Source organism: Salminus brasiliensis, chromosome 3 (assembly GCF_030463535.1).
Source record: "Salminus brasiliensis chromosome 3, fSalBra1.hap2, whole genome shotgun sequence".
Classification (NCBI taxonomy): Eukaryota; Metazoa; Chordata; class Actinopteri; order Characiformes; family Bryconidae; genus Salminus; species Salminus brasiliensis.
The window spans coordinates 16,673,005-16,681,761 of NC_132880.1; the positions used below are offsets into that span (position 1 = coordinate 16,673,005).

An 8,757-nucleotide genomic window follows, 5' to 3' on the forward strand; every position below is an offset into this window, starting at 1 on the left:
CATCTGATCTCAGAAGCTAAACAGGGTTAGGTCTGGTTAGTACCTGAATGGGAGACTGTCTGGAAGTACCAGGTGTTGTAATTTAAGCTGACATTTCCATGAGCTTTATATCATTTGCACAAATTTGTATTTTAAACTCTTCTGTGTTTTAAACGTTGATGTGTTGAAATGGAATGCTTTTACTTGGTTTTGAACAAATATGGTCTCAGCTATTAAATATTAATGCTCTAGTTTTCTTCCACCTCTACATATACACTTCCACCCTGAGAATGCCTGATCTTGTCTGATTTCAGATGCTAAGTAGGATTGGGCCTGCTTACTACCTGAATGGGAGACTGTCTGGGAATGTCAGGTGCTGTGAGCTTTCCCAATCCTACAAACAATTAAAGCTAATATTTCTGTGTGCTTTCTATCTTTCGCACAAATATGTATTTTAAACTTGTTTGTGTTGTTGATGTTGAAATGGAATGCTTTTACTCGGTTTTGAACAAATATGGCCTCAGCTATAAAAATGTAATGTTCTAGTTCTCAGTGATCCTGACTGCTTATGCCGTTTCACCCTGAGAACGACTGATCTCCTCTGATCTCAAAAGCTATGCAGGGTTAGAATCTGAATGGGAGACTGTCTGGGAATATCAGGTGTTGTAACCATTTCCAATCCTCCAAATAGTTAAAGCTTACATTCACATGTGCTTAATATCTTTTGTACAAATTGGTAATTTAAACTCATTTGTTTTGTAAATGTTGATGTGTTGAAATGGAATGCTTTTACTTGGTTTGGAACAAAAATGTTTTAAAAATAATTTTAATGCTATACTTCTCATTCAGCTTCTGCTTTTGCCATTCTACTCTGAGAACTCCTGCTCTTGTCTGATCTCCAAAGCTACCCAGGGTCAAGCCTGGGTATTACCGAAATGGGAGACTGTCTAGGAATACCAGGTGTTGTAAGCATTTCCAAACCTGCAAACAATTTTAAATGTTGGTGTGTTGAAATGAAATGCTTTTTCTTGGTTTTGAACAAATATGGTCTCAGTTATGAAATTTAAGTGCTCTAATTCTCAGGCAGTTTCCACTTAAGCCAAACCACCTTAAAAACGCCTGATCTCGTCTAATCTCAGGAGCTAAGCAAAATAGGGCCTGGTTAGTACCTGAATGGGAGACTGTCTGGGAATACCAGGTGTTGTAAGCTTTTCCAATCCTGTAAACAATTTTAAATGTTGGTGTGTTGAAATGAAATGCTTTTTCTTGGTTTTGAACAAATATGGTCTCAGCTATGAAATTTAAGTGCTCTAATTCTCAGGCAGCTTCCACTTAAGCCAATCCACCTTAAAAACACCTGATCTCGTCTAATCTCAGAAGCTAAGCAAAATAGGGCCTGGTTAGTACCTGAATGGGAGACTGTCTGGGAATACCAGGTGTTGTAAGCTTTTCCAGTCCTACAAACAATTAAAGCTAATATTTCCATGTGCTTTCTATCTTTCGCACAAATACGTATTTTAAACTCGTTTGTGTTGTTTGTGTTGTTGATGTGTTGAAATGGAATGCTTTTACTTAGTTTTGAACAAATATGGTCTCAGCTATAAAATTTTAATGTTCTAGTTGTCAGTGATCCTCTGCTTACGCCATTCCACCCAAAACGGGAGACTGTCAAGGAATACCAGGTGTTGTAAGCATTTCCAATCCTGCAAACATTTCAAGTTTACATTTTCATGTTATTTATATATTTGCCCAAATTTGTATTTTAAACTCTTTAGTGTTGGAAATGTTGGTGTGTTGAAATGAAATGCTTTTACTTGGTTTTGAACAAATATGGTCTCAGCTATGAAATTTGAATGCTAAGATTATCAGTCTTCCTCTGTTTATGCCATTCCATTGTGAGAATGCCTGACCTTGTCTGATCTGAGAAGATAAGCAGGGTCTGGCCTGTTTAGTACCTGAATGGCAGACTGTCTGGGTATACATTTACATTTAAGGCATTTAGCATATGCTCTTATCCAGAGCAACTTACAAAAGTGCTTTGCTATTTTCCCCAGGAAAAACCTCAGCTAGTTTGAATAGACAAAAAATTCAAAGATACTTCTAAGTTTAGGCGCTACTAAACACAAGTCAATAAGGATTCGCCCAAGTATTCTCGGAAGGGTGGGTCTTCAGTCTGTGTTTGAAGACAGTGAGCGACTCAGCCGTTTGGACACCCAGAGGAAGCTCGTTCAACCACTTTGGTGCCAGGACAGAAAAAAGCCTGGACGCTTATCTTCCGGGCTTTTGAGGGGCGGCAGGTCGAGCTGAGCCGTACTTAAATCTCATCTAATCTCAGAAGCTAAGCAGCATCAGGTCTGGTTAGTACCTGAATGGGAGACTGTCTGGGAATATCAGGTGCTGTAAGCTTTTCCAATCCTGCGAACAATTAAAGCTTATATTTCTGAAATACTATATCTATATCTATATCTTTCGCACAAATATGTATTTTAAACTCTTTTGTGTTGTTTTTGTTGTTGATGTGTTGAAATGGAATGCTTTTACTTGGTTTTGAACAAATATGGCCTCAGCTATAAAAATTTTAATGTTCTAGTTCTCAGTGATCCTCTGCTTACCCAGTTCCACCCTGTGAACAACTGATCTCCTCTGATCTCAGAAGCTAAGCAGGTTTGGGCCTGGTTAGAATCTGAATGGGAGACTGTCTGGGAATACCAGGTGTTGCAAGCTTTTCCAATCTTTCTAACAGTTAAAGCTTATGTTGGATATTCATTATCTATGCAGATGTTCATAGACCTGAAGGAATGGTATGGAGAAATAATATAGTGAGGCCTGTGGGTTAGACTTGGGAAAGGAGAGCGAGATCCATTCCCAGGCCTATTTTGATAAACTACATGAACTGAACAAATACAGGATGTTGTTTAGATTGGACATACTTTCCATTGAAGCTGTGTCTTCACCACATAGACCATGTATGTTAAACAATGGTGGGGGCTGATTTATATCCCTTATGGATAAGATGCGGACATCCTGCATATGGGAACAGTACAACAACATAAGATGTGTAGTAGGGTATAAAACGCAAGGTTGTCCTCTGTCTAGGGAGAGAGAGCAGAGGGGCACCAGGAATTGGCAGGCTCTCTCCACACTGTACTTTTGATTGGAATAAAATGTTTCATTATTGCAACTAAAAGACGTTGGTCACAAGTCTCCTTTCCAAGAGAAGTCCTTCCATGAATGCCTCATCTTTTCTTTTATTTTCTTGGTCTTTTTCTTGTTTGTCTGTCTTTTGTCTTTTTCTTCTAGTCTTCTTCTTTTTCTTTGTATTTTATCTTTGTCTTTTTTCTTCTTAGTATTTGTCTTTTCCTCTATTTTTTTGTTTTCCTTTTCTTGGTCTTCGTCTTCTTTGTCTTTTTTTTTGGTTTCTTTGTCTTTCTTCTTTGTCTTTCTTCTTTTATTGTCTTTGTGTTATTTTTCTTTTTTATCTTCTTTTTCCTCTTTGTCTTTGTCTTCTCTGTCTTTTGTCTTTTGTTTCTTTAAGCCCCAGGTTCTTTAGTCACTACACCACCCACTCTACTGGGGACAATGTCTACAGCACTTACATGACATTATTAGAGTTTTTCAGTGACAGGCAGGTCTGATTCTGGATCTTAACAGGATACGTTAGATTCCCTAATAAACATCTAGAAGAAGAAATGAAGAGAGATGAGGAAGGGACAGTCCAGCTCCACTGGAAACAGGTTTGGACTCACCGAGTTGATGCCTCCATTCGGTTCTTCTGCTCAGTTCTTCAGTGTTCTCCCACTCTAACGCACTTCATACTCGTTCCAACAGCGACTGGAAGTTCCTATAAACAGAGAACCATGTAAAGTCAGGTCAGGAGGAGGACACCTACTGACCCTGACCTACTGGAGAGAATGGCGCACTGCACTGAGCCTCGCTGTGACGCCATGGATGATGTCATAAAGGAGGGTTCCGACCCAGGTCCACTGATGCAGCTGCACTGGGATCAATGCCAGGAGCTCACTGCTGACTGGACTTTCCTTTACCAGCAGCTCTGCCTCAAAACCAGTACAGACCTCCCAGTAAGACCAGTGCAGGCGGGGGTCAGTTGGTTTAGTGGAGCAGAAGAGCTCTGAGAATTATTTATTTATTTGTTTATTTAGTCTTAAAGGAATCATAAAAGCTAAAATCTCACACATTTAGAGTCTGTGTTCATTCTGCACTATGATGTTTTACTGTGGGTGGCACTACATATACATTATAAATAACACGTTTACCAGAAACAGAGACGCTACAACAAACACCGGTGTAATTGGCGCTTTGTCTCCGTCTAGTGGCCAGAATCTGTAACTGACTGTAACTATCAGAAAAGAAATGATGAGGCTCGTTTCGTTTGACCCAGTGACTCTGCTGCTGCTGGAGGAACAAGAATTACTTGAGACCCTCTCATATTGTAGATATTAGATCTATTATTTGATATTATAATACTGGGATAAAATCCATATTAGAGAATATTGTAACCTACAACTCGATGTCTTTTGTTCAGGCGCTAGAGAGTCCAAAACAATGGATCTATATGAAGCTGTTCAAAATTGTAATTTATAAATGATTCATCATTTTTATACAGATAACATCTCTTACTGTAACACACAACAGAGGAAAACAACTCAACACACTTTTAATCAACAATTATAGGACTTCAGTTTCAGTGGTTAAAAATGTTTGAATGTTTTTTTCTGGTCTTTCAGGCAGGAATTATCTTTAATTACTAAAGCAGAAGAAATCCTTACGTAAATTAATAAGAAAAAAATGTAATAGCGTGCACATCCTGCCCTACAGGAAACAGATTTAGAGCAGAAACCGCTACCATTCTGGCTGCTGAGTGCTGATTGACTGGTGAACTGATCTGCGTATTGGCTGGTCAGACTCACTGATGTCTTGAATTATGTCTCATAATTGATTAAAATGTGTTTTGAGTTTTTTTATGATGTATTGTGTGGAGAACGTGAGCAGTTATCTAAATCAAAATGTAGGATCATTATTACTTTTGCACAAAAGCTCCGTATGGACCCATTCATTTTGGACTTGTGGTTGAGCGCCTCTAGGGTCCGAACAAAACGGAGGGGATAATCAGTTGGTTAATCCCTTTAGAATAATGTCTAATAGTGTAGGTCATATAAAGTCCTCAGTAGGGGGTCTCTGATATTTCTCCTCACTACAAGTTCGCTTGGATTGTATTAGCTAGCATGCTACTGCTTAGCCAGCCGAGTTGCCCCCCCCCCTCTCACAGTGTGTTTTATCTAGTGGTAGTTGTTTTTTATTGCTTTATTATTTTATTTGGATCAATGGACCAATTATCTGCTGATCTTGCACAAGGTTAGCTCGATAGCCCACAGCAAGTGCACGATAACTAGATTTACCTGTTGGTATCAATTTTAAATGCCAGAGTAGCAACAACAATATTACATCAGTTTAACATGCTAATGTTTAACATTTGATTAATAAAAAATAAATAGCAACACTTTATTCAGATAAAAACATCTCAGTAATAATTAATGAATATCTTTCCATAAATTTTAATCTGGCATATAAGTATGACAGCTGTGTGAAGATGGGCAATTAATCACGTGCAATATTTGAACCAGTGGGACAGTCGGGGGGATAGAGGTGTCACGGCACCGGCCGGTCTGACCTACTTACACCTAGAAGCGCTGAGTCTTTATACAAGGAAGCTTTTACTGACATATAATAACCGCTAGATGACGCTTCTTTCACACGTCGTTAAGTTGGGTGTAGAGACTCTCGATATGTCAGGTAAGCATAAACTGTGCTTATAAAAATAATATTATAATTATGTTATATTACATAATGAATATATATATTAGAATAATCCATTTATAATAGAATAAAAGTACATTTAAATATTAAATAATTGTTTACTGTTGTCTACAGAATATTGGTTCCTAAAAAAGGAATAAAGGTAATACTAATAAGTAACTGTTGTCTTTATTTTAGTTCATTTAGACTTTAATTTATTGTATTTATTAATTATTAATGTATTTGGTGTATTTGAATGTACTGCTTGTTTTATAAAAAGAACTCATAATACATTCAAAATACATAAGAGTATTTTATGGACAATCATTCCTTCAACAGGCTTATTTACTATTTAAGTGGTAAAAAGACACACAGACATCAATAAAACGCACCTTGCACCAGCAGGTGTTACAGTATAAGAGAAAAGACCAGAAACCTTTGAAAAACTGCCCTTTTAGAAAAAACAGCATAAACCAGTTTAAACCATTTTAGATGAAGATGGAATCCACAGTTGAGTAGAGATTTTTCACAGGTTTTGGGAGGCATTGTTGGCAGCTGATGATGAATAGCCTTTTATTAATGCATTTGAAATTGATTAAAGATGAATGAAGATGACCTATGTCCCAAATATGTGGTGTCCTCATACTTTATTAAAACTAGTGTAATGAAAGATGTTGGAATGTGCTACCTCTGGAAATAGATGAAAACAGGCCACTTTACACAGTAAACCCCAAATCTCAGAATCTCTTTATTCCACCAACTATGTTACAATTGTACTTGGTGAGAGCAACACAAGAATGACATGTAACAAAAAAACAGACCATTAACAAGTATTACACTAAGAGAGGAAAATATACTAAACAATAAATAAAATAAATCTTAAGTTTAAAAAGTAATAAAGAGCTGTAGAAAATCTGTACTTGTACAGGTTTGAATACTGTATATCAATATGTAGCCTGAGTAGACATCCATATACGAACTATTACGTACAGATATGATATAAACATTTACAGAAACTTAACATCTGTACAGCTGTGCAAATAATCATAGTGCAAATGGTAAGCATGTTATGTATGTATCAGTACTTTGTTGAAGTTTGGTTCAGTGAAATTTATAAGCTCAGTTCAGTTTTAGAATAGGTTTATATATTAGGGTGTGAACCCTAACATAACATTTACAGTTCTGTTAAGATATTCTTCTATTCTTATATTTCACAATTGCACATTTCTGTGCCAAAGTTCATGACAGTACAACGGTTATGGGAGAAAAAAGTACATTTTAATAATAATAAGAATAAGAATAAGAAGAAAAGTAGTTAAAATAGTAAAAAGGGGTTAAAAGTCATGTTTGCTGCTTTTCCTGATCTCAGTGTCTTTGCCTCCTCCTCTTCCTCTTGGGCTGCTTAGGCATTGGCTCTCTGCTTGTATCCAGTTCAAAGTGAGTGGCGAAGCTTGTCCCAGTGGGTGAGCTGAAGACCTCTGCGATATGGACCTGTCCATCAGGCCGGACCTCCATACTCAGGGTGGGACAGCGGCGCTCCTCCCACAGACGCTGCTTTCCTTCTCAGTCTAGCTGCAGGCTGTAAGGACGGAGATGTCCTGAAGGAATTCTGAGCAGAGGGTCCACCACAGGACCAGCAGGGAGCTCTCTCTACCAGTGGAGCTGAGTCAGGAGCAGTGGGTGGACTGACAACAGTCTGAATCAAGAAGCACAACAAGAAGATTCGGAACCTGATTGTTTTTGGACCTAAAAACACATCTACAGAGGGGCCTTACTACCTCTACTCTGAAGGAGGAGTTTATTAAATGAGGGAGGATCATGGTTGAAGGGTTTCTAGGTTGTGCTGTTGTGTGACTGCTGAGGAGTACTGACAGACTTGGAGATGCAGCCTATACTGAGATCTCTGGAGCTTCGGGCTTAGAAGCTCTACTTTTAGCTGCAGCCGCTTCCTCCAAGTACTCTCTCAGCCGTCTAGTAGGCACTAGTTTCCTCCTGAGGCCGTACTGACCTGCAGAAGAACGATTCCTCGAATCCTGAAACTAAAATATGAATATTTAATAATTATGTACAGTTAGAAAGTTAGTCTACTTTAATAAAAATACACTTCAGAAGATAAATGTACCATTTCTGTAGATGTTTCTGTAGGAGATGTAGGAGACGTAGCTGCTGTTTCAAGAGCAGATCTGAAGAGCTTGTGTTCTCAGAGGTGTAACTTTGATTGTGTTTACTTTTGAAATCTGGACTCAGAATTCTCTGACATCAGCAGGTAATTATGACCTCAAGGATGGTTGAGGCCCAAATTTCTGCTGAGTGGTTGTCGGCGCTTTCTCTCTAATTTCCCCAATTAGCTAATAAGCACTTAAGAATGATGCATAAAAGAATCCAGCTCCGTAGTCAATAGAAAGGCAGAGTACAACCTTTATTTCTGCATAAAGTGTTCAAAGAAGAGTGAAGACTAAGGCACTACATGTAATGCGTTAGCCTGAGACAGCCAGCACTTCCCCAAAGCAGTCTAAAAAGCATGGCTCTGGCATATACCTATATACCTTCCTTATCATGATGCAGTCACCTCTACACATATTTTTTGTCATAATGTGTTTCGGCTGGCGGTGTCATGCTAAGGTCGTTGTGGCATAATACATACATTGAACATGTTAAATGCAGATAACGTATTTTCAAATACAAATAACCATCATTTCCTCCCTTTCATAACTTTGTTACGAACAATGTATCAGGGTGATTAAATCAGTACATGTGAGTACAGTAACATAGTATCATATGAAATATGATGAAATATGATAAGTCATTTTTGAAAAAACACATCAGGTGGATACACAATGATTTAAAGAAAAATTATATATCTGCTGAAGCTTATTCATCCCCAGTTCGTAGCTTCCTGGAGAGGTCCCTTGCTCATGGCTTGTTGAGTTTCCTACTAATTGTGATATATGTTGGAGTAACTAT

At 38.1% G+C, this 8,757-nt stretch overlaps 1 pseudogene; it reads left to right on the top strand.

Annotated features, from left to right (window-relative positions):
- Nucleotides 1-1,309: 1,309 nt before the first annotated feature.
- On the top strand, nucleotides 1,310-1,427 carry LOC140552653 (5S ribosomal RNA; annotated as a pseudogene).
- The last annotated feature ends 7,330 nt before the right edge of the window (nucleotides 1,428-8,757 follow it).